Raw genomic sequence first — 25,753 nt, forward strand, 5'->3', positions numbered from 1 at the left:
AGAGTGCAATGGTCGCCTGTCCTTTTTTTAAGTGATGATGTGGGTTTAGCCTGTGCTGTATGTATGTATGGGTGGCTGACTGCCACCCACCCAGAGAGTGTATGGGAGGCTGGTTGGCTGCCAGCCTTCCTTCCATTCCTATGAGTAATGTGAGTGCTCATGAAGGGGACATGGTTGGGTCCACCCCTTTCCCGGTTATCCCCTCTAGGCCTTTTGGCTTAGATCAAGTGTAAAAAAAGAAAGGATCTTGCGACAGATCGCATCCTGAGGCACGTTTTTTTTTGTGTGAATACTTGCACTTGGGTGACTTGTGAGCACATACTGATACATACGTTCCCTATCTGGGGACCATAAATTAAATGGATTTTTGAGAAAGGGAGCTGATTTGGAAGCTTGCTTCTGTCGCCCTATGCATTGACCCGATGTGGCAGTATATTCGGGTAGTGAACAGTGCACCACCCCATTCCAGTGTTAAACAAGAAAGATTCTCATTTAATCCTCCGTGGGTGAGAATTTGAGTTTGAGAATTGGAGACCAAAATGATGAGTTGCACTGACTGGTTTATGAACGTCTATTCATTTAGCGTTTTAATGACCATGTTTGCACACTGATTGGTGTAAAAAAATAAAATAAAACTAAATAATAATAATCTAGCACACCTGTGCAGGTTTGACATGACATGACAGGTAGCTGTCTTGTGGGTGGTGCTGAATCCTGTTAAATGACGTGAGGGTCTCATGCCTATACACAAGGGTGTGTCATTGCTGTTGCTTGACCATGCATTGGTATCTGTGGTCAGTGAATGATAAAAACAAAATTTACCATCCATTGATGGATGGGAAATCCGCCATGAGGCATTTGTTTTTAGAAACTGCTGCTCACAACCAATGTTGCAATGGAGTGTCTCCATCTGCTGGTGGTATTGGAAAGGCATTAGTGCTATGACAGGGTCTGAAGAAGAAGAAGAAGAAGAAGAAGACGGAAAAAAATATATATAAAAAGAAAAAGAGAGAGAGAGAGAGAGAGACTGACTTAGTGAGCGAGTGAGTGAGAGAGTGAGAGTGAGTGAGAGTGAATGAGTGAGTGAGTGATTGAGTGAGTGAGTGAGTGAGTGAGAACAAATGAGTTAAAGCAAGTGAGTGAGAGAGATCGAATGAATGAAAGTCTGAATGACAGAAAGAAAAAAGGATGAAGAAAGAAGCATGAAGAAAAAAAAATGTATATGGAGTTGCTGACATGAGTGCAATCTACAAAGCCGTTGAGGCTGATCCTCATGGGAGGATTATTGCACCAGGACCCTTAGCACTTTTAAAATGCCATTCAATGCCACGGGCTAGATGTAAACTGCAGATGACCATGTTGTGGTAGTTACCATGGATACCCAAGTGATGTGTGAGCTAACACATAGGCCCAACAGATTCCAAGAAGGCCAGAATCACCAGCGGCACCACCATCGATTGTCAGGTCACCCGGATTCAGCAAATACCAGAGTCCAAAATGATGCAGGTTTATACTGTTAATTTTCAGTTTATCGTTACAGTTGGTGTTATTCCATGTCGGAAGGGACGCAGCTACAGCCAGTGGGGTAACTAGAGACAGGCAGGCAGCTATGTGCAACAAAGGTAGGCGTGTTGTTTTCATATGCAGATCTGAAATATTGTCTTATATGCAAGAGGAGGAGTGATGGGGGTTCAGGCAAAAGCCAGGCTATGGATTGCATTGCTAAATGCTCCATCAGAGTGCAATGGTCGCCTGTCCTTTTTTTAAGTGATGATGTGGGTTTAGCCTGTGCTGTATGTATGTATGGGTGGCTGACTGCCACCCACCCAGAGAGTGTATGGGAGGCTGGTTGGCTGCCAGCCTTCCTTCCATTCCTATGAGTAATGTGAGTGCTCATGAAGGGGACATGGTTGGGTCCACCCCTTTCCCGGTTATCCCCTCTAGGCCTTTTGGCTTAGATCAAGTGTAAAAAAAGAAAGGATCTTGCGACAGATCGCATCCTGAGGCACGTTTTTTTTTGTGTGAATACTTGCACTTGGGTGACTTGTGAGCACATACTGATACATACGTTCCCTATCTGGGGACCATAAATTAAATGGATTTTTGAGAAAGGGAGCTGATTTGGAAGCTTGCTTCTGTCGCCCTATGCATTGACCCGATGTGGCAGTATATTCGGGTAGTGAACAGTGCACCACCCCATTCCAGTGTTAAACAAGAAAGATTCTCATTTAATCCTCCGTGGGTGAGAATTTGAGTTTGAGAATTGGAGACCAAAATGATGAGTTGCACTGACTGGTTTATGAACGTCTATTCATTTAGCGTTTTAATGACCATGTTTGCACACTGATTGGTGTAAAAAAATAAAATAAAACTAAATAATAATAATCTAGCACACCTGTGCAGGTTTGACATGACATGACAGGTAGCTGTCTTGTGGGTGGTGCTGAATCCTGTTAAATGACGTGAGGGTCTCATGCCTATACACAAGGGTGTGTCATTGCTGTTGCTTGACCATGCATTGGTATCTGTGGTCAGTGAATGATAAAAACAAAATTTACCATCCATTGATGGATGGGAAATCCGCCATGAGGCATTTGTTTTTAGAAACTGCTGCTCACAACCAATGTTGCAATGGAGTGTCTCCATCTGCTGGTGGTATTGGAAAGGCATTAGTGCTATGACAGGGTCTGAAGAAGAAGAAGAAGAAGACGGAAAAAAATATATATAAAAAGAAAAAGAGAGAGAGAGAGAGAGAGACTGACTTAGTGAGCGAGTGAGTGAGAGAGTGAGAGTGAGTGAGAGTGAATGAGTGAGTGAGTGATTGAGTGAGTGAGTGAGTGAGTGAGAACAAATGAGTTAAAGCAAGTGAGTGAGAGAGATCGAATGAATGAAAGTCTGAATGACAGAAAGAAAAAAGGATGAAGAAAGAAGCATGAAGAAAAAAAAATGTATATGGAGTTGCTGACATGAGTGCAATCTACAAAGCCGTTGAGGCTGATCCTCATGGGAGGATTATTGCACCAGGACCCTTAGCACTTTTAAAATGCCATTCAATGCCACGGGCTAGATGTAAACTGCAGATGACCATGTTGTGGTAGTTACCATGGATACCCAAGTGATGTGTGAGCTAACACATAGGCCCAACAGATTCCAAGAAGGCCAGAATCACCAGCGGCACCACCATCGATTGTCAGGTCACCCGGATTCAGCAAATACCAGAGTCCAAAATGATGCAGGTTTATACTGTTAATTTTCAGTTTATCGTTACAGTTGGTGTTATTCCATGTCGGAAGGGACGCAGCTACAGCCAGTGGGGTAACTAGAGACAGGCAGGCAGCTATGTGCAACAAAGGTAGGCGTGTTGTTTTCATATGCAGATCTGAAATATTGTCTTATATGCAAGAGGAGGAGTGATGGGGGTTCAGGCAAAAGCCAGGCTATGGATTGCATTGCTAAATGCTCCATCAGAGTGCAATGGTCGCCTGTCCTTTTTTTAAGTGATGATGTGGGTTTAGCCTGTGCTGTATGTATGTATGGGTGGCTGACTGCCACCCACCCAGAGAGTGTATGGGAGGCTGGTTGGCTGCCAGCCTTCCTTCCATTCCTATGAGTAATGTGAGTGCTCATGAAGGGGACATGGTTGGGTCCACCCCTTTCCCGGTTATCCCCTCTAGGCCTTTTGGCTTAGATCAAGTGTAAAAAAAGAAAGGATCTTGCGACAGATCGCATCCTGAGGCACGTTTTTTTTGTGTGAATACTTGCACTTGGGTGACTTGTGAGCACATACTGATACATACGTTCCCTATCTGGGGACCATAAATTAAATGGATTTTTGAGAAAGGGAGCTGATTTGGAAGCTTGCTTCTGTCGCCCTATGCATTGACCCGATGTGGCAGTATATTCGGGTAGTGAACAGTGCACCACCCCATTCCAGTGTTAAACAAGAAAGATTCTCATTTAATCCTCCGTGGGTGAGAATTTGAGTTTGAGAATTGGAGACCAAAATGATGAGTTGCACTGACTGGTTTATGAACGTCTATTCATTTAGCGTTTTAATGACCATGTTTGCACACTGATTGGTGTAAAAAAATAAAATAAAACTAAATAATAATAATCTAGCACACCTGTGCAGGTTTGACATGACATGACAGGTAGCTGTCTTGTGGGTGGTGCTGAATCCTGTTAAATGACGTGAGGGTCTCATGCCTATACACAAGGGTGTGTCATTGCTGTTGCTTGACCATGCATTGGTATCTGTGGTCAGTGAATGATAAAAACAAAATTTACCATCCATTGATGGATGGGAAATCCGCCATGAGGCATTTGTTTTTAGAAACTGCTGCTCACAACCAATGTTGCAATGGAGTGTCTCCATCTGCTGGTGGTATTGGAAAGGCATTAGTGCTATGACAGGGTCTGAAGAAGAAGAAGAAGAAGAAGAAGACGGAAAAAAATATATATAAAAAGAAAAAGAGAGAGAGAGAGAGAGACTGACTTAGTGAGCGAGTGAGTGAGAGAGTGAGAGTGAGTGAGAGTGAATGAGTGAGTGAGTGATTGAGTGAGTGAGTGAGTGAGTGAGAACAAATGAGTTAAAGCAAGTGAGTGAGAGAGATCGAATGAATGAAAGTCTGAATGACAGAAAGAAAAAAGGATGAAGAAAGAAGCATGAAGAAAAAAAAATGTATATGGAGTTGCTGACATGAGTGCAATCTACAAAGCCGTTGAGGCTGATCCTCATGGGAGGATTATTGCACCAGGACCCTTAGCACTTTTAAAATGCCATTCAATGCCACGGGCTAGATGTAAACTGCAGATGACCATGTTGTGGTAGTTACCATGGATACCCAAGTGATGTGTGAGCTAACACATAGGCCCAACAGATTCCAAGAAGGCCAGAATCACCAGCGGCACCACCATCGATTGTCAGGTCACCCGGATTCAGCAAATACCAGAGTCCAAAATGATGCAGGTTTATACTGTTAATTTTCAGTTTATCGTTACAGTTGGTGTTATTCCATGTCGGAAGGGACGCAGCTACAGCCAGTGGGGTAACTAGAGACAGGCAGGCAGCTATGTGCAACAAAGGTAGGCGTGTTGTTTTCATATGCAGATCTGAAATATTGTCTTATATGCAAGAGGAGGAGTGATGGGGGTTCAGGCAAAAGCCAGGCTATGGATTGCATTGCTAAATGCTCCATCAGAGTGCAATGGTCGCCTGTCCTTTTTTTAAGTGATGATGTGGGTTTAGCCTGTGCTGTATGTATGTATGGGTGGCTGACTGCCACCCACCCAGAGAGTGTATGGGAGGCTGGTTGGCTGCCAGCCTTCCTTCCATTCCTATGAGTAATGTGAGTGCTCATGAAGGGGACATGGTTGGGTCCACCCCTTTCCCGGTTATCCCCTCTAGGCCTTTTGGCTTAGATCAAGTGTAAAAAAAGAAAGGATCTTGCGACAGATCGCATCCTGAGGCACGTTTTTTTTTGTGTGAATACTTGCACTTGGGTGACTTGTGAGCACATACTGATACATACGTTCCCTATCTGGGGACCATAAATTAAATGGATTTTTGAGAAAGGGAGCTGATTTGGAAGCTTGCTTCTGTCGCCCTATGCATTGACCCGATGTGGCAGTATATTCGGGTAGTGAACAGTGCACCACCCCATTCCAGTGTTAAACAAGAAAGATTCTCATTTAATCCTCCGTGGGTGAGAATTTGAGTTTGAGAATTGGAGACCAAAATGATGAGTTGCACTGACTGGTTTATGAACGTCTATTCATTTAGCGTTTTAATGACCATGTTTGCACACTGATTGGTGTAAAAAAATAAAATAAAACTAAATAATAATAATCTAGCACACCTGTGCAGGTTTGACATGACATGACAGGTAGCTGTCTTGTGGGTGGTGCTGAATCCTGTTAAATGACGTGAGGGTCTCATGCCTATACACAAGGGTGTGTCATTGCTGTTGCTTGACCATGCATTGGTATCTGTGGTCAGTGAATGATAAAAACAAAATTTACCATCCATTGATGGATGGGAAATCCGCCATGAGGCATTTGTTTTTAGAAACTGCTGCTCACAACCAATGTTGCAATGGAGTGTCTCCATCTGCTGGTGGTATTGGAAAGGCATTAGTGCTATGACAGGGTCTGAAGAAGAAGAAGAAGAAGAAGAAGACGGAAAAAAATATATATAAAAAGAAAAAGAGAGAGAGAGAGAGACTGACTTAGTGAGCGAGTGAGTGAGAGAGTGAGAGTGAGTGAGAGTGAATGAGTGAGTGAGTGATTGAGTGAGTGAGTGAGTGAGTGAGAACAAATGAGTTAAAGCAAGTGAGTGAGAGAGATCGAATGAATGAAAGTCTGAATGACAGAAAGAAAAAAGGATGAAGAAAGAAGCATGAAGAAAAAAAAATGTATATGGAGTTGCTGACATGAGTGCAATCTACAAAGCCGTTGAGGCTGATCCTCATGGGAGGATTATTGCACCAGGACCCTTAGCACTTTTAAAATGCCATTCAATGCCACGGGCTAGATGTAAACTGCAGATGACCATGTTGTGGTAGTTACCATGGATACCCAAGTGATGTGTGAGCTAACACATAGGCCCAACAGATTCCAAGAAGGCCAGAATCACCAGCGGCACCACCATCGATTGTCAGGTCACCCGGATTCAGCAAATACCAGAGTCCAAAATGATGCAGGTTTATACTGTTAATTTTCAGTTTATCGTTACAGTTGGTGTTATTCCATGTCGGAAGGGACGCAGCTACAGCCAGTGGGGTAACTAGAGACAGGCAGGCAGCTATGTGCAACAAAGGTAGGCGTGTTGTTTTCATATGCAGATCTGAAATATTGTCTTATATGCAAGAGGAGGAGTGATGGGGGTTCAGGCAAAAGCCAGGCTATGGATTGCATTGCTAAATGCTCCATCAGAGTGCAATGGTCGCCTGTCCTTTTTTTAAGTGATGATGTGGGTTTAGCCTGTGCTGTATGTATGTATGGGTGGCTGACTGCCACCCACCCAGAGAGTGTATGGGAGGCTGGTTGGCTGCCAGCCTTCCTTCCATTCCTATGAGTAATGTGAGTGCTCATGAAGGGGACATGGTTGGGTCCACCCCTTTCCCGGTTATCCCCTCTAGGCCTTTTGGCTTAGATCAAGTGTAAAAAAAGAAAGGATCTTGCGACAGATCGCATCCTGAGGCACGTTTTTTTTTGTGTGAATACTTGCACTTGGGTGACTTGTGAGCACATACTGATACATACGTTCCCTATCTGGGGACCATAAATTAAATGGATTTTTGAGAAAGGGAGCTGATTTGGAAGCTTGCTTCTGTCGCCCTATGCATTGACCCGATGTGGCAGTATATTCGGGTAGTGAACAGTGCACCACCCCATTCCAGTGTTAAACAAGAAAGATTCTCATTTAATCCTCCGTGGGTGAGAATTTGAGTTTGAGAATTGGAGACCAAAATGATGAGTTGCACTGACTGGTTTATGAACGTCTATTCATTTAGCGTTTTAATGACCATGTTTGCACACTGATTGGTGTAAAAAAATAAAATAAAACTAAATAATAATAATCTAGCACACCTGTGCAGGTTTGACATGACATGACAGGTAGCTGTCTTGTGGGTGGTGCTGAATCCTGTTAAATGACGTGAGGGTCTCATGCCTATACACAAGGGTGTGTCATTGCTGTTGCTTGACAATGCATTGGTATCTGTGGTCAGTGAATGATAAAAACAAAATTTACCATCCATTGATGGATGGGAAATCCGCCATGAGGCATTTGTTTTTAGAAACTGCTGCTCACAACCAATGTTGCAATGGAGTGTCTCCATCTGCTGGTGGTATTGGAAAGGCATTAGTGCTATGACAGGGTCTGAAGAAGAAGAAGAAGAAGAAGAAGAAGAAGAAGAAGACGGAAAAAAATATATATAAAAAGAAAAAGAGAGAGAGAGAGACTGACTTAGTGAGCGAGTGAGTGAGAGAGTGAGAGTGAGTGAGAGTGAATGAGTGAGTGAGTGATTGAGTGAGTGAGTGAGTGAGTGAGAACAAATGAGTTAAAGCAAGTGAGTGAGAGAGATCGAATGAATGAAAGTCTGAATGACAGAAAGAAAAAAGGATGAAGAAAGAAGCATGAAGAAAAAAAAATGTATATGGAGTTGCTGACATGAGTGCAATCTACAAAGCCGTTGAGGCTGATCCTCATGGGAGGATTATTGCACCAGGACCCTTAGCACTTTTAAAATGCCATTCAATGCCACGGGCTAGATGTAAACTGCAGATGACCATGTTGTGGTAGTTACCATGGATACCCAAGTGATGTGTGAGCTAACACATAGGCCCAACAGATTCCAAGAAGGCCAGAATCACCAGCGGCACCACCATCGATTGTCAGGTCACCCGGATTCAGCAAATACCAGAGTCCAAAATGATGCAGGTTTATACTGTTAATTTTCAGTTTATCGTTACAGTTGGTGTTATTCCATGTCGGAAGGGACGCAGCTACAGCCAGTGGGGTAACTAGAGACAGGCAGGCAGCTATGTGCAACAAAGGTAGGCGTGTTGTTTTCATATGCAGATCTGAAATATTGCCTTATATGCAAGAGGAGGAGTGATGGGGGTTCAGGCAAAAGCCAGGCTATGGATTGCATTGCTAAATGCTCCATCAGAGTGCAATGGTCGCCTGTCCTTTTTTTAAGTGATGATGTGGGTTTAGCCTGTGCTGTATGTATGTATGGGTGGCTGACTGCCACCCACCCAGAGAGTGTATGGGAGGCTGGTTGGCTGCCAGCCTTCCTTCCATTCCTATGAGTAATGTGAGTGCTCATGAAGGGGACATGGTTGGGTCCACCCCTTTCCCGGTTATCCCCTCTAGGCCTTTTGGCTTAGATCAAGTGTAAAAAAAGAAAGGATCTTGCGACAGATCGCATCCTGAGGCACGTTTTTTTTTGTGTGAATACTTGCACTTGGGTGACTTGTGAGCACATACTGATACATACGTTCCCTATCTGGGGACCATAAATTAAATGGATTTTTGAGAAAGGGAGCTGATTTGGAAGCTTGCTTCTGTCGCCCTATGCATTGACCCGATGTGGCAGTATATTCGGGTAGTGAACAGTGCACCACCCCATTCCAGTGTTAAACAAGAAAGATTCTCATTTAATCCTCCGTGGGTGAGAATTTGAGTTTGAGAATTGGAGACCAAAATGATGAGTTGCACTGACTGGTTTATGAACGTCTATTCATTTAGCGTTTTAATGACCATGTTTGCACACTGATTGGTGTAAAAAAATAAAATAAAACTAAATAATAATAATCTAGCACACCTGTGCAGGTTTGACATGACATGACAGGTAGCTGTCTTGTGGGTGGTGCTGAATCCTGTTAAATGACGTGAGGGTCTCATGCCTATACACAAGGGTGTGTCATTGCTGTTGCTTGACCATGCATTGGTATCTGTGGTCAGTGAATGATAAAAACAAAATTTACCATCCATTGATGGATGGGAAATCCGCCATGAGGCATTTGTTTTTAGAAACTGCTGCTCACAACCAATGTTGCAATGGAGTGTCTCCATCTGCTGGTGGTATTGGAAAGGCATTAGTGCTATGACAGGGTCTGAAGAAGAAGAAGAAGAAGAAGAAGAAGAAGACGGAAAAAAATATATATAAAAAGAAAAAGAGAGAGAGAGAGACTGACTTAGTGAGCGAGTGAGTGAGAGAGTGAGAGTGAGTGAGAGTGAATGAGTGAGTGAGTGATTGAGTGAGTGAGTGAGTGAGTGAGAACAAATGAGTTAAAGCAAGTGAGTGAGAGAGATCGAATGAATGAAAGTCTGAATGACAGAAAGAAAAAAGGATGAAGAAAGAAGCATGAAGAAAAAAAAATGTATATGGAGTTGCTGACATGAGTGCAATCTACAAAGCCGTTGAGGCTGATCCTCATGGGAGGATTATTGCACCAGGACCCTTAGCACTTTTAAAATGCCATTCAATGCCACGGGCTAGATGTAAACTGCAGATGACCATGTTGTGGTAGTTACCATGGATACCCAAGTGATGTGTGAGCTAACACATAGGCCCAACAGATTCCAAGAAGGCCAGAATCACCAGCGGCACCACCATCGATTGTCAGGTCACCCGGATTCAGCAAATACCAGAGTCCAAAATGATGCAGGTTTATACTGTTAATTTTCAGTTTATCGTTACAGTTGGTGTTATTCCATGTCGGAAGGGACGCAGCTACAGCCAGTGGGGTAACTAGAGACAGGCAGGCAGCTATGTGCAACAAAGGTAGGCGTGTTGTTTTCATATGCAGATCTGAAATATTGCCTTATATGCAAGAGGAGGAGTGATGGGGGTTCAGGCAAAAGCCAGGCTATGGATTGCATTGCTAAATGCTCCATCAGAGTGCAATGGTCGCCTGTCCTTTTTTTAAGTGATGATGTGGGTTTAGCCTGTGCTGTATGTATGTATGGGTGGCTGACTGCCACCCACCCAGAGAGTGTATGGGAGGCTGGTTGGCTGCCAGCCTTCCTTCCATTCCTATGAGTAATGTGAGTGCTCATGAAGGGGACATGGTTGGGTCCACCCCTTTCCCGGTTATCCCCTCTAGGCCTTTTGGCTTAGATCAAGTGTAAAAAAAGAAAGGATCTTGCGACAGATCGCATCCTGAGGCACGTTTTTTTTTGTGTGAATACTTGCACTTGGGTGACTTGTGAGCACATACTGATACATACGTTCCCTATCTGGGGACCATAAATTAAATGGATTTTTGAGAAAGGGAGCTGATTTGGAAGCTTGCTTCTGTCGCCCTATGCATTGACCCGATGTGGCAGTATATTCGGGTAGTGAACAGTGCACCACCCCATTCCAGTGTTAAACAAGAAAGATTCTCATTTAATCCTCCGTGGGTGAGAATTTGAGTTTGAGAATTGGAGACCAAAATGATGAGTTGCACTGACTGGTTTATGAACGTCTATTCATTTAGCGTTTTAATGACCATGTTTGCACACTGATTGGTGTAAAAAAATAAAATAAAACTAAATAATAATAATCTAGCACACCTGTGCAGGTTTGACATGACATGACAGGTAGCTGTCTTGTGGGTGGTGCTGAATCCTGTTAAATGACGTGAGGGTCTCATGCCTATACACAAGGGTGTGTCATTGCTGTTGCTTGACCATGCATTGGTATCTGTGGTCAGTGAATGATAAAAACAAAATTTACCATCCATTGATGGATGGGAAATCCGCCATGAGGCATTTGTTTTTAGAAACTGCTGCTCACAACCAATGTTGCAATGGAGTGTCTCCATCTGCTGGTGGTATTGGAAAGGCATTAGTGCTATGACAGGGTCTGAAGAAGAAGAAGAAGAAGAAGAAGACGGAAAAAAATATATATAAAAAGAAAAAGAGAGAGAGAGAGAGAGAGACTGACTTAGTGAGCGAGTGAGTGAGAGAGTGAGAGTGAGTGAGAGTGAATGAGTGAGTGAGTGATTGAGTGAGTGAGTGAGTGAGTGAGAACAAATGAGTTAAAGCAAGTGAGTGAGAGAGATCGAATGAATGAAAGTCTGAATGACAGAAAGAAAAAAGGATGAAGAAAGAAGCATGAAGAAAAAAAAATGTATATGGAGTTGCTGACATGAGTGCAATCTACAAAGCCGTTGAGGCTGATCCTCATGGGAGGATTATTGCACCAGGACCCTTAGCACTTTTAAAATGCCATTCAATGCCACGGGCTAGATGTAAACTGCAGATGACCATGTTGTGGTAGTTACCATGGATACCCAAGTGATGTGTGAGCTAACACATAGGCCCAACAGATTCCAAGAAGGCCAGAATCACCAGCGGCACCACCATCGATTGTCAGGTCACCCGGATTCAGCAAATACCAGAGTCCAAAATGATGCAGGTTTATACTGTTAATTTTCAGTTTATCGTTACAGTTGGTGTTATTCCATGTCGGAAGGGACGCAGCTACAGCCAGTGGGGTAACTAGAGACAGGCAGGCAGCTATGTGCAACAAAGGTAGGCGTGTTGTTTTCATATGCAGATCTGAAATATTGTCTTATATGCAAGAGGAGGAGTGATGGGGGTTCAGGCAAAAGCCAGGCTATGGATTGCATTGCTAAATGCTCCATCAGAGTGCAATGGTCGCCTGTCCTTTTTTTAAGTGATGATGTGGGTTTAGCCTGTGCTGTATGTATGTATGGGTGGCTGACTGCCACCCACCCAGAGAGTGTATGGGAGGCTGGTTGGCTGCCAGCCTTCCTTCCATTCCTATGAGTAATGTGAGTGCTCATGAAGGGGACATGGTTGGGTCCACCCCTTTCCCGGTTATCCCCTCTAGGCCTTTTGGCTTAGATCAAGTGTAAAAAAAGAAAGGATCTTGCGACAGATCGCATCCTGAGGCACGTTTTTTTTTGTGTGAATACTTGCACTTGGGTGACTTGTGAGCACATACTGATACATACGTTCCCTATCTGGGGACCATAAATTAAATGGATTTTTGAGAAAGGGAGCTGATTTGGAAGCTTGCTTCTGTCGCCCTATGCATTGACCCGATGTGGCAGTATATTCGGGTAGTGAACAGTGCACCACCCCATTCCAGTGTTAAACAAGAAAGATTCTCATTTAATCCTCCGTGGGTGAGAATTTGAGTTTGAGAATTGGAGACCAAAATGATGAGTTGCACTGACTGGTTTATGAACGTCTATTCATTTAGCGTTTTAATGACCATGTTTGCACACTGATTGGTGTAAAAAAATAAAATAAAACTAAATAATAATAATCTAGCACACCTGTGCAGGTTTGACATGACATGACAGGTAGCTGTCTTGTGGGTGGTGCTGAATCCTGTTAAATGACGTGAGGGTCTCATGCCTATACACAAGGGTGTGTCATTGCTGTTGCTTGACCATGCATTGGTATCTGTGGTCAGTGAATGATAAAAACAAAATTTACCATCCATTGATGGATGGGAAATCCGCCATGAGGCATTTGTTTTTAGAAACTGCTGCTCACAACCAATGTTGCAATGGAGTGTCTCCATCTGCTGGTGGTATTGGAAAGGCATTAGTGCTATGACAGGGTCTGAAGAAGAAGAAGAAGAAGAAGAAGACGGAAAAAAATATATATAAAAAGAAAAAGAGAGAGAGAGAGAGAGAGACTGACTTAGTGAGCGAGTGAGTGAGAGAGTGAGAGTGAGTGAGAGTGAATGAGTGAGTGAGTGATTGAGTGAGTGAGTGAGTGAGTGAGAACAAATGAGTTAAAGCAAGTGAGTGAGAGAGATCGAATGAATGAAAGTCTGAATGACAGAAAGAAAAAAGGATGAAGAAAGAAGCATGAAGAAAAAAAAATGTATATGGAGTTGCTGACATGAGTGCAATCTACAAAGCCGTTGAGGCTGATCCTCATGGGAGGATTATTGCACCAGGACCCTTAGCACTTTTAAAATGCCATTCAATGCCACGGGCTAGATGTAAACTGCAGATGACCATGTTGTGGTAGTTACCATGGATACCCAAGTGATGTGTGAGCTAACACATAGGCCCAACAGATTCCAAGAAGGCCAGAATCACCAGCGGCACCACCATCGATTGTCAGGTCACCCGGATTCAGCAAATACCAGAGTCCAAAATGATGCAGGTTTATACTGTTAATTTTCAGTTTATCGTTACAGTTGGTGTTATTCCATGTCGGAAGGGACGCAGCTACAGCCAGTGGGGTAACTAGAGACAGGCAGGCAGCTATGTGCAACAAAGGTAGGCGTGTTGTTTTCATATGCAGATCTGAAATATTGTCTTATATGCAAGAGGAGGAGTGATGGGGGTTCAGGCAAAAGCCAGGCTATGGATTGCATTGCTAAATGCTCCATCAGAGTGCAATGGTCGCCTGTCCTTTTTTTAAGTGATGATGTGGGTTTAGCCTGTGCTGTATGTATGTATGGGTGGCTGACTGCCACCCACCCAGAGAGTGTATGGGAGGCTGGTTGGCTGCCAGCCTTCCTTCCATTCCTATGAGTAATGTGAGTGCTCATGAAGGGGACATGGTTGGGTCCACCCCTTTCCCGGTTATCCCCTCTAGGCCTTTTGGCTTAGATCAAGTGTAAAAAAAGAAAGGATCTTGCGACAGATCGCATCCTGAGGCACGTTTTTTTTTGTGTGAATACTTGCACTTGGGTGACTTGTGAGCACATACTGATACATACGTTCCCTATCTGGGGACCATAAATTAAATGGATTTTTGAGAAAGGGAGCTGATTTGGAAGCTTGCTTCTGTCGCCCTATGCATTGACCCGATGTGGCAGTATATTCGGGTAGTGAACAGTGCACCACCCCATTCCAGTGTTAAACAAGAAAGATTCTCATTTAATCCTCCGTGGGTGAGAATTTGAGTTTGAGAATTGGAGACCAAAATGATGAGTTGCACTGACTGGTTTATGAACGTCTATTCATTTAGCGTTTTAATGACCATGTTTGCACACTGATTGGTGTAAAAAAATAAAATAAAACTAAATAATAATAATCTAGCACACCTGTGCAGGTTTGACATGACATGACAGGTAGCTGTCTTGTGGGTGGTGCTGAATCCTGTTAAATGACGTGAGGGTCTCATGCCTATACACAAGGGTGTGTCATTGCTGTTGCTTGACCATGCATTGGTATCTGTGGTCAGTGAATGATAAAAACAAAATTTACCATCCATTGATGGATGGGAAATCCGCCATGAGGCATTTGTTTTTAGAAACTGCTGCTCACAACCAATGTTGCAATGGAGTGTCTCCATCTGCTGGTGGTATTGGAAAGGCATTAGTGCTATGACAGGGTCTGAAGAAGAAGAAGAAGAAGAAGAAGACGGAAAAAAATATATATAAAAAGAAAAAGAGAGAGAGAGAGAGAGAGACTGACTTAGTGAGCGAGTGAGTGAGAGAGTGAGAGTGAGTGAGAGTGAATGAGTGAGTGAGTGATTGAGTGAGTGAGTGAGTGAGTGAGAACAAATGAGTTAAAGCAAGTGAGTGAGAGAGATCGAATGAATGAAAGTCTGAATGACAGAAAGAAAAAAGGATGAAGAAAGAAGCATGAAGAAAAAAAAATGTATATGGAGTTGCTGACATGAGTGCAATCTACAAAGCCGTTGAGGCTGATCCTCATGGGAGGATTATTGCACCAGGACCCTTAGCACTTTTAAAATGCCATTCAATGCCACGGGCTAGATGTAAACTGCAGATGACCATGTTGTGGTAGTTACCATGGATACCCAAGTGATGTGTGAGCTAACACATAGGCCCAACAGATTCCAAGAAGGCCAGAATCACCAGCGGCACCACCATCGATTGTCAGGTCACCCGGATTCAGCAAATACCAGAGTCCAAAATGATGCAGGTTTATACTGTTAATTTTCAGTTTATCGTTACAGTTGGTGTTATTCCATGTCGGAAGGGACGCAGCTACAGCCAGTGGGGTAACTAGAGACAGGCAGGCAGCTATGTGCAACAAAGGTAGGCGTGTTGTTTTCATATGCAGATCTGAAATATTGTCTTATATGCAAGAGGAGGAGTGATGGGGGTTCAGGCAAAAGCCAGGCTATGGATTGCATTGCTAAATGCTCCATCAGAGTGCAATGGTCGCCTGTCCTTTTTTTAAGTGATGATGTGGGTTTAGCCTGTGCTGTATGTATGTATGGGTGGCTGACTGCCACCCACCCAGAGAGTGTATGGGAGGCTGGTTGGCTGCCAGCCTTCCTTCCATTCCTATGAGTAATGTGAGTGCTCATGAAGGGGACATGGTTGGGTCCACCCCTTTCCCGGTTATCCCCTCTAGGCCTTTTGGCTTAGATCAAGTGTAAAAAAAGAAAGGATCTTGCGACAGATCGCATCCTGAGGCACGTTTTTTTTGTGTGAATACTTGCACTTGGGTGACTTGTGAGCACATACTGATACATACGTTCACTATCTGGGGACCATAAATTAAATGGATTTTTGAGAAAGGGAGCTGATTTGGAAGCTTGCTTCTGTCGCCCTATGCATTGACCCGATGTGGCAGTATATTCGGGTAGTGAACAGTGCACCACCCCATTCCAGTGTTAAACAAGAAAGATTCTCATTTAATCCTCCGTGGGTGAGAATTTGAGTTTGAGAATTGGAGACCAAAATGATGAGTTGCACTGACTGGTTTATGAACGTCTATTCATTTAGCGTTTTAATGACCATGTTTGCACACTGATTGGTGTAAAAAAATAAAATAAAACTAAATAATAATAATCTAGCACACCTGTGCAGGTTTGACATGACATGACAGGTAGCTGTCTTGTGGGTGGTGCTGAATCCTGTTAAATGACGTGAGGGTCTCATGCCTATACACAAGGGTGTGTCATTGCTGTTGCTTGACCATGCATTGGTATCTGTGGTCAGTGAATGATAAAAACAAAATTTACCATCCATTGATGGATGGGAAATCCGCCATGAGGCATTTGTTTTTAGAAACTGCTGCTCACAACCAATGTTGCAATGGAGTGTCTCCATCTGCTGGTGGTATTGGAAAGGCATTAGTGCTATGACAGGGTCTGAAGAAGAAGAAGAAGAAGAAGAAGAAGACGGAAAAAAATATATATAAAAAGAAAAAGAGAGAGAGAGAGAGAGAGACTGACTTAGTGAGCGAGTGAGTGAGAGAGTGAGAGTGAGTGAGAGTGAATGAGTGAGTGAGTGATTGAGTGAGTGAGTGAGTGAGTGAGAACAAATGAGTTAAAGCAAGTGAGTGAGAGAGATCGAATGAATGAAAGTCTGAATGACAGAAAGAAAAAAGGATGAAGAAAGAAGCATGAAGAAAAAAAAATGTATATGGAGTTGCTGACATGAGTGCAATCTACAAAGCCGTTGAGGCTGATCCTCATGGGAGGATTATTGCACCAGGACCCTTAGCACTTTTAAAATGCCATTCAATGCCACGGGCTAGATGTAAACTGCAGATGACCATGTTGTGGTAGTTACCATGGATACCCAAGTGATGTGTGAGCTAACACATAGGCCCAACAGATTCCAAGAAGGCCAGAATCACCAGCGGCACCACCATCGATTGTCAGGTCACCCGGATTCAGCAAATACCAGAGTCCAAAATGATGCAGGTTTATACTGTTAATTTTCAGTTTATCGTTACAGTTGGTGTTATTCCATGTCGGAAGGGACGCAGCTACAGCCAGTGGGGTAACTAGAGACAGGCAGGCAGCTATGTGCAACAAAGGTAGGCGTGTTGTTTTCATATGCAGATCTGAAATATTGTCTTATATGCAAGAGGAGGAGTGATGGGGGTTCAGGCAAAAGCCAGGCTATGGATTGCATTGCTAAATGCTCCATCAGAGTGCAATGGTCGCCTGTCCTTTTTTTAAGTGATGATGTGGGTTTAGCCTGTGCTGTATGTATGTATGGGTGGCTGACTGCCACCCACCCAGAGAGTGTATGGGAGGCTGGTTGGCTGCCAGCCTTCCTTCCATTCCTATGAGTAATGTGAGTGCTCATGAAGGGGACATGGTTGGGTCCACCCCTTTCCCGGTTATCCCCTCTAGGCCTTTTGGCTTAGATCAAGTGTAAAAAAAGAAAGGATCTTGCGACAGATCGCATCCTGAGGCACGTTTTTTTTTGTGTGAATACTTGCACTTGGGTGACTTGTGAGCACATACTGATACATACGTTCCCTATCTGGGGACCATAAATTAAATGGATTTTTGAGAAAGGGAGCTGATTTGGAAGCTTGCTTCTGTCGCCCTATGCATTGACCCGATGTGGCAGTATATTCGGGTAGTGAACAGTGCACCACCCCATTCCAGTGTTAAACAAGAAAGATTCTCATTTAATCCTCCGTGGGTGAGAATTTGAGTTTGAGAATTGGAGACCAAAATGATGAGTTGCACTGACTGGTTTATGAACGTCTATTCATTTAGCGTTTTAATGACCATGTTTGCACACTGATTGGTGTAAAAAAATAAAATAAAACTAAATAATAATAATCTAGCACACCTGTGCAGGTTTGACATGACATGACAGGTAGCTGTCTTGTGGGTGGTGCTGAATCCTGTTAAATGACGTGAGGGTCTCATGCCTATACACAAGGGTGTGTCATTGCTGTTGCTTGACCATGCATTGGTATCTGTGGTCAGTGAATGATAAAAACAAAATTTACCATCCATTGATGGATGGGAAATCCGCCATGAGGCATTTGTTTTTAGAAACTGCTGCTCACAACCAATGTTGCAATGGAGTGTCTCCATCTGCTGGTGGTATTGGAAAGGCATTAGTGCTATGACAGGGTCTGAAGAAGAAGAAGAAGAAGAAGAAGACGGAAAAAAATATATATAAAAAGAAAAAGAGAGAGAGAGAGAGACTGACTTAGTGAGCGAGTGAGTGAGAGAGTGAGAGTGAGTGAGAGTGAATGAGTGAGTGAGTGATTGAGTGAGTGAGTGAGTGAGTGAGAACAAATGAGTTAAAGCAAGTGAGTGAGAGAGATCGAATGAATGAAAGTCTGAATGACAGAAAGAAAAAAGGATGAAGAAAGAAGCATGAAGAAAAAAAAATGTATATGGAGTTGCTGACATGAGTGCAATCTACAAAGCCGTTGAGGCTGATCCTCATGGGAGGATTATTGCACCAGGACCCTTAGCACTTTTAAAATGCCATTCAATGCCACGGGCTAGATGTAAACTGCAGATGACCATGTTGTGGTAGTTACCATGGATACCCAAGTGATGTGTGAGCTAACACATAGGCCCAACAGATTCCAAGAAGGCCAGAATCACCAGCGGCACCACCATCGATTGTCAGGTCACCCGGATTCAGCAAATACCAGAGTCCAAAATGATGCAGGTTTATACTGTTAATTTTCAGTTTATCGTTACAGTTGGTGTTATTCCATGTCGGAAGGGACGCAGCTACAGCCAGTGGGGTAACTAGAGACAGGCAGGCAGCTATGTGCAACAAAGGTAGGCGTGTTGTTTTCATATGCAGATCTGAAATATTGTCTTATATGCAAGAGGAGGAGTGATGGGGGTTCAGGCAAAAGCCAGGCTATGGATTGCATTGCTAAATGCTCCATCAGAGTGCAATGGTCGCCTGTCCTTTTTTTAAGTGATGATGTGGGTTTAGCCTGTGCTGTATGTATGTATGGGTGGCTGACTGCCACCCACCCAGAGAGTGTATGGGAGGCTGGTTGGCTGCCAGCCTTCCTTCCATTCCTATGAGTAATGTGAGTGCTCATGAAGGGGACATGGTTGGGTCCACCCCTTTCCCGGTTATCCCCTCTAGGCCTTTTGGCTTAGATCAAGTGTAAAAAAAGAAAGGATCTTGCGACAGATCGCATCCTGAGGCACGTTTTTTTTTGTGTGAATACTTGCACTTGGGTGACTTGTGAGCACATACTGATACATACGTTCCCTATCTGGGGACCATAAATTAAATGGATTTTTGAGAAAGGGAGCTGATTTGGAAGCTTGCTTCTGTCGCCCTATGCATTGACCCGATGTGGCAGTATATTCGGGTAGTGAACAGTGCACCACCCCATTCCAGTGTTAAACAAGAAAGATTCTCATTTAATCCTCCGTGGGTGAGAATTTGAGTTTGAGAATTGGAGACCAAAATGATGAGTTGCACTGACTGGTTTATGAACGTCTATTCATTTAGCGTTTTAATGACCATGTTTGCACACTGATTGGTGTAAAAAAATAAAATAAAACTAAATAATAATAATCTAGCACACCTGTGCAGGTTTGACATGACATGACAGGTAGCTGTCTTGTGGGTGGTGCTGAATCCTGTTAAATGACGTGAGGGTCTCATGCCTATACACAAGGGTGTGTCATTGCTGTTGCTTGACCATGCATTGGTATCTGTGGTCAGTGAATGATAAAAACAAAATTTACCATCCATTGATGGATGGGAAATCCGCCATGAGGCATTTGTTTTTAGAAACTGCTGCTCACAACCAATGTTGCAATGGAGTGTCTCCATCTGCTGGTGGTATTGGAAAGGCATTAGTGCTATGACAGGGTCTGAAGAAGAAGAAGAAGAAGAAGAAGAAGAAGACGGAAAAAAATATATATAAAAAGAAAAAGAGAGAGAGAGAGACTGACTTAGTGAGCGAGTGAGTGAGAGAGTGAGAGTGAGTGAGAGTGAATGAGTGAGTGAGTGATTGAGTGAGTGAGTGAGTGAGTGAGAACAAATGAGTTAAAGCAAGTGAGTGAGAGAGATCGAATGAATGAAAGTCTGAATGACAGAAAGAAAAAAGGATGAAGAAAGAAGCATGAAGAAAAAAAAATGTATATGGAGTTGCTGACATGAGTGCAATCTACAAAGCCGTTGAGGCTGATCCTCATGGGAGGATTATTGCACCAGGACCCTTAGCACTTTTAAAATGCCATTCAATGCCACGGGCTAGATGTAAACTGCAGATGACCATGTTGTGGTAGTTACCATGGATACCCAAGTGATGTGTGAGCTAACACATAGGCCCAACAGATTCCAAGAAGGCCAGAATCACCAGCGGCACCACCATCGATTGTCAGGTCACCCGGATTCAGCAAATACCAGAGTCCAAAATGATGCAGGTTTATACTGTTAATTTTCAGTTTATCGTTACAGTTGGTGTTATTCCATGTCGGAAGGGACGCAGCTACAGCCAGTGGGGTAACTAGAGACAGGCAGGCAGCTATGTGCAACAAAGGTAGGCGTGTTGTTTTCATATGCAGATCTGAAATATTGCCTTATATGCAAGAGGAGGAGTGATGGGGGTTCAGGCAAAAGCCAGGCTATGGATTGCATTGCTAAATGCTCCATCAGAGTGCAATGGTCGCCTGTCCTTTTTTTAAGTGATGATGTGGGTTTAGCCTGTGCTGTATGTATGTATGGGTGGCTGACTGCCACCCACCCAGAGAGTGTATGGGAGGCTGGTTGGCTGCCAGCCTTCCTTCCATTCCTATGAGTAATGTGAGTGCTCATGAAGGGGACATGGTTGGGTCCACCCCTTTCCCGGTTATCCCCTCTAGGCCTTTTGGCTTAGATCAAGTGTAAAAAAAGAAAGGATCTTGCGACAGATCGCATCCTGAGGCACGTTTTTTTTTGTGTGAATACTTGCACTTGGGTGACTTGTGAGCACATACTGATACATACGTTCCCTATCTGGGGACCATAAATTAAATGGATTTTTGAGAAAGGGAGCTGATTTGGAAGCTTGCTTCTGTCGCCCTATGCATTGACCCGATGTGGCAGTATATTCGGGTAGTGAACAGTGCACCACCCCATTCCAGTGTTAAACAAGAAAGATTCTCATTTAATCCTCCGTGGGTGAGAATTTGAGTTTGAGAATTGGAGACCAAAATGATGAGTTGCACTGACTGGTTTATGAACGTCTATTCATTTAGCGTTTTAATGACCATGTTTGCACACTGATTGGTGTAAAAAAATAAAATAAAACTAAATAATAATAATCTAGCACACCTGTGCAGGTTTGACATGACATGACAGGTAGCTGTCTTGTGGGTGGTGCTGAATCCTGTTAAATGACGTGAGGGTCTCATGCCTATACACAAGGGTGTGTCATTGCTGTTGCTTGACCATGCATTGGTATCTGTGGTCAGTGAATGATAAAAACAAAATTTACCATCCATTGATGGATGGGAAATCCGCCATGAGGCATTTGTTTTTAGAAACTGCTGCTCACAACCAATGTTGCAATGGAGTGTCTCCATCTGCTGGTGGTATTGGAAAGGCATTAGTGCTATGACAGGGTCTGAAGAAGAAGAAGAAGAAGAAGAAGACGGAAAAAAATATATATAAAAAGAAAAAGAGAGAGAGAGAGACTGACTTAGTGAGCGAGTGAGTGAGAGAGTGAGAGTGAGTGAGAGTGAATGAGTGAGTGAGTGATTGAGTGAGTGAGTGAGTGAGTGAGAACAAATGAGTTAAAGCAAGTGAGTGAGAGAGATCGAATGAATGAAAGTCTGAATGACAGAAAGAAAAAAGGATGAAGAAAGAAGCATGAAGAAAAAAAAATGTATATGGAGTTGCTGACATGAGTGCAATCTACAAAGCCGTTGAGGCTGATCCTCATGGGAGGATTATTGCACCAGGACCCTTAGCACTTTTAAAATGCCATTCAATGCCACGGGCTAGATGTAAACTGCAGATGACCATGTTGTGGTAGTTACCATGGATACCCAAGTGATGTGTGAGCTAACACATAGGCCCAACAGATTCCAAGAAGGCCAGAATCACCAGCGGCACCACCATCGATTGTCAGGTCACCCGGATTCAGCAAATACCAGAGTCCAAAATGATGCAGGTTTATACTGTTAATTTTCAGTTTATCGTTACAGTTGGTGTTATTCCATGTCGGAAGGGACGCAGCTACAGCCAGTGGGGTAACTAGAGACAGGCAGGCAGCTATGTGCAACAAAGGTAGGCGTGTTGTTTTCATATGCAGATCTGAAATATTGCCTTATATGCAAGAGGAGGAGTGATGGGGGTTCAGGCAAAAGCCAGGCTATGGATTGCATTGCTAAATGCTCCATCAGAGTGCAATGGTCGCCTGTCCTTTTTTTAAGTGATGATGTGGGTTTAGCCTGTGCTGTATGTATGTATGGGTGGCTGACTGCCACCCACCCAGAGAGTGTATGGGAGGCTGGTTGGCTGCCAGCCTTCCTTCCATTCCTATGAGTAATGTGAGTGCTCATGAAGGGGACATGGTTGGGTCCACCCCTTTCCCGGTTATCCCCTCTAGGCCTTTTGGCTTAGATCAAGTGTAAAAAAAGAAAGGATCTTGCGACAGATCGCATCCTGAGGCACGTTTTTTTTTGTGTGAATACTTGCACTTGGGTGACTTGTGAGCACATACTGATACATACGTTCCCTATCTGGGGACCATAAATTAAATGGATTTTTGAGAAAGGGAGCTGATTTGGAAGCTTGCTTCTGTCGCCCTATGCATTGACCCGATGTGGCAGTATATTCGGGTAGTGAACAGTGCACCACCCCATTCCAGTGTTAAACAAGAAAGATTCTCATTTAATCCTCCGTGGGTGAGAATTTGAGTTTGAGAATTGGAGACCAAAATGATGAGTTGCACTGACTGGTTTATGAACGTCTATTCATTTAGCGTTTTAATGACCATGTTTGCACACTGATTGGTGTAAAAAAATAAAATAAAACTAAATAATAATAATCTAGCACACCTGTGCAGGTTTGACATGACATGACAGGTAGCTGTCTTGTGGGTGGTGCTGAATCCTGTTAAATGACGTGAGGGTCTCATGCCTATACACAAGGGTGTGTCATTGCTGTTGCTTGACCATGCATTGGTATCTGTGGTCAGTGAATGATAAAAACAAAATTTACCATCCATTGATGGATGGGAAATCCGCCATGAGGCATTTGTTTTTAGAAACTGCTGCTCACAACCAATGTTGCAATGGAGTGTCTCCATCTGCTGGTGGTATTGGAAAGGCATTAGTGCTATGACAGGGTCTGAAGAAGAAGAAGAAGAAGAAGAAGACGGAAAAAAATATATATAAAAAGAAAAAGAGAGAGAGAGAGAGAGAGACTGACTTAGTGAGCGAGTGAGTGAGAGAGTGAGAGTGAGTGAGAGTGAATGAGTGAGTGAGTGATTGAGTGAGTGAGTGAGTGAGTGAGAACAAATGAGTTAAAGCAAGTGAGTGAGAGAGATCGAATGAATGAAAGTCTGAATGACAGAAAGAAAAAAGGATGAAGAAAGAAGCATGAAGAAAAAAAAATGTATATGGAGTTGCTGACATGAGTGCAATCTACAAAGCCGTTGAGGCTGATCCTCATGGGAGGATTATTGCACCAGGACCCTTAGCACTTTTAAAATGCCATTCAATGCCACGGGCTAGATGTAAACTGCAGATGACCATGTTGTGGTAGTTACCATGGATACCCAAGTGATGTGTGAGCTAACACATAGGCCCAACAGATTCCAAGAAGGCCAGAATCACCAGCGGCACCACCATCGATTGTCAGGTCACCCGGATTCAGCAAATACCAGAGTCCAAAATGATGCAGGTTTATACTGTTAATTTTCAGTTTATCGTTACAGTTGGTGTTATTCCATGTCGGAAGGGACGCAGCTACAGCCAGTGGGGTAACTAGAGACAGGCAGGCAGCTATGTGCAACAAAGGTAGGCGTGTTGTTTTCATATGCAGATCTGAAATATTGTCTTATATGCAAGAGGAGGAGTGATGGGGGTTCAGGCAAAAGCCAGGCTATGGATTGCATTGCTAAATGCTCCATCAGAGTGCAATGGTCGCCTGTCCTTTTTTTAAGTGATGATGTGGGTTTAGCCTGTGCTGTATGTATGTATGGGTGGCTGACTGCCACCCACCCAGAGAGTGTATGGGAGGCTGGTTGGCTGCCAGCCTTCCTTCCATTCCTATGAGTAATGTGAGTGCTCATGAAGGGGACATGGTTGGGTCCACCCCTTTCCCGGTTATCCCCTCTAGGCCTTTTGGCTTAGATCAAGTGTAAAAAAAGAAAGGATCTTGCGACAGATCGCATCCTGAGGCACGTTTTTTTTTGTGTGAATACTTGCACTTGGGTGACTTGTGAGCACATACTGATACATACGTTCCCTATCTGGGGACCATAAATTAAATGGATTTTTGAGAAAGGGAGCTGATTTGGAAGCTTGCTTCTGTCGCCCTATGCATTGACCCGATGTGGCAGTATATTCGGGTAGTGAACAGTGCACCACCCCATTCCAGTGTTAAACAAGAAAGATTCTCATTTAATCCTCCGTGGGTGAGAATTTGAGTTTGAGAATTGGAGACCAAAATGATGAGTTGCACTGACTGGTTTATGAACGTCTATTCATTTAGCGTTTTAATGACCATGTTTGCACACTGATTGGTGTAAAAAAATAAAATAAAACTAAATAATAATAATCTAGCACACCTGTGCAGGTTTGACATGACATGACAGGTAGCTGTCTTGTGGGTGGTGCTGAATCCTGTTAAATGACGTGAGGGTCTCATGCCTATACACAAGGGTGTGTCATTGCTGTTGCTTGACCATGCATTGGTATCTGTGGTCAGTGAATGATAAAAACAAAATTTACCATCCATTGATGGATGGGAAATCCGCCATGAGGCATTTGTTTTTAGAAACTGCTGCTCACAACCAATGTTGCAATGGAGTGTCTCCATCTGCTGGTGGTATTGGAAAGGCATTAGTGCTATGACAGGGTCTGAAGAAGAAGAAGAAGAAGAAGAAGAAGAAGACGGAAAAAAATATATATAAAAAGAAAAAGAGAGAGAGAGAGAGAGAGACTGACTTAGTGAGCGAGTGAGTGAGAGAGTGAGAGTGAGTGAGAGTGAATGAGTGAGTGAGTGATTGAGTGAGTGAGTGAGTGAGAACAAATGAGTTAAAGCAAGTGAGTGAGAGAGATCGAATGAATGAAAGTCTGAATGACAGAAAGAAAAAAGGATGAAGAAAGAAGCATGAAGAAAAAAAAATGTATATGGAGTTGCTGACATGAGTGCAATCTACAAAGCCGTTGAGGCTGATCCTCATGGGAGGATTATTGCACCAGGACCCTTAGCACTTTTAAAATGCCATTCAATGCCACGGGCTAGATGTAAACTGCAGATGACCATGTTGTGGTAGTTACCATGGATACCCAAGTGATGTGTGAGCTAACACATAGGCCCAACAGATTCCAAGAAGGCCAGAATCACCAGCGGCACCACCATCGATTGTC

At 43.5% G+C, this 25,753-nt stretch overlaps 15 pseudogenes; all 15 read left to right on the forward strand.

The window, feature by feature from the left end:
* Positions 1–197: 197 nt before the first annotated feature.
* Positions 198–461, forward strand: LOC130289054 (U2 spliceosomal RNA; annotated as a pseudogene).
* A 1,472-nt stretch (positions 462–1,933) lies between these two features.
* LOC130289055 (U2 spliceosomal RNA) lies at positions 1,934–2,197 on the forward strand (annotated as a pseudogene).
* A 1,466-nt stretch (positions 2,198–3,663) lies between these two features.
* Positions 3,664–3,926, forward strand: LOC130288801 (U2 spliceosomal RNA; annotated as a pseudogene).
* Positions 3,927–5,396: 1,470 nt separating this feature from the next.
* Positions 5,397–5,660, forward strand: LOC130289056 (U2 spliceosomal RNA; annotated as a pseudogene).
* A 1,468-nt stretch (positions 5,661–7,128) lies between these two features.
* Positions 7,129–7,392, forward strand: LOC130289057 (U2 spliceosomal RNA; annotated as a pseudogene).
* Positions 7,393–8,870: 1,478 nt separating this feature from the next.
* Positions 8,871–9,134, forward strand: LOC130289058 (U2 spliceosomal RNA; annotated as a pseudogene).
* Positions 9,135–10,606: 1,472 nt separating this feature from the next.
* Positions 10,607–10,870, forward strand: LOC130289059 (U2 spliceosomal RNA; annotated as a pseudogene).
* Positions 10,871–12,342: 1,472 nt separating this feature from the next.
* Positions 12,343–12,606, forward strand: LOC130289061 (U2 spliceosomal RNA; annotated as a pseudogene).
* A 1,472-nt stretch (positions 12,607–14,078) lies between these two features.
* Positions 14,079–14,342, forward strand: LOC130289062 (U2 spliceosomal RNA; annotated as a pseudogene).
* A 1,472-nt stretch (positions 14,343–15,814) lies between these two features.
* Positions 15,815–16,077, forward strand: LOC130289568 (U2 spliceosomal RNA; annotated as a pseudogene).
* Positions 16,078–17,552: 1,475 nt separating this feature from the next.
* Positions 17,553–17,816, forward strand: LOC130289063 (U2 spliceosomal RNA; annotated as a pseudogene).
* A 1,468-nt stretch (positions 17,817–19,284) lies between these two features.
* LOC130289064 (U2 spliceosomal RNA) lies at positions 19,285–19,548 on the forward strand (annotated as a pseudogene).
* Positions 19,549–21,020: 1,472 nt separating this feature from the next.
* On the forward strand, positions 21,021–21,284 carry LOC130289065 (U2 spliceosomal RNA; annotated as a pseudogene).
* Positions 21,285–22,750: 1,466 nt separating this feature from the next.
* Positions 22,751–23,014, forward strand: LOC130289066 (U2 spliceosomal RNA; annotated as a pseudogene).
* Positions 23,015–24,486: 1,472 nt separating this feature from the next.
* LOC130289067 (U2 spliceosomal RNA) lies at positions 24,487–24,750 on the forward strand (annotated as a pseudogene).
* The last annotated feature ends 1,003 nt before the right edge of the window (positions 24,751–25,753 follow it).

This window comes from Hyla sarda, chromosome 8, assembly GCF_029499605.1.
Source record: "Hyla sarda isolate aHylSar1 chromosome 8, aHylSar1.hap1, whole genome shotgun sequence".
Classification (NCBI taxonomy): Eukaryota; Metazoa; Chordata; class Amphibia; order Anura; family Hylidae; genus Hyla; species Hyla sarda.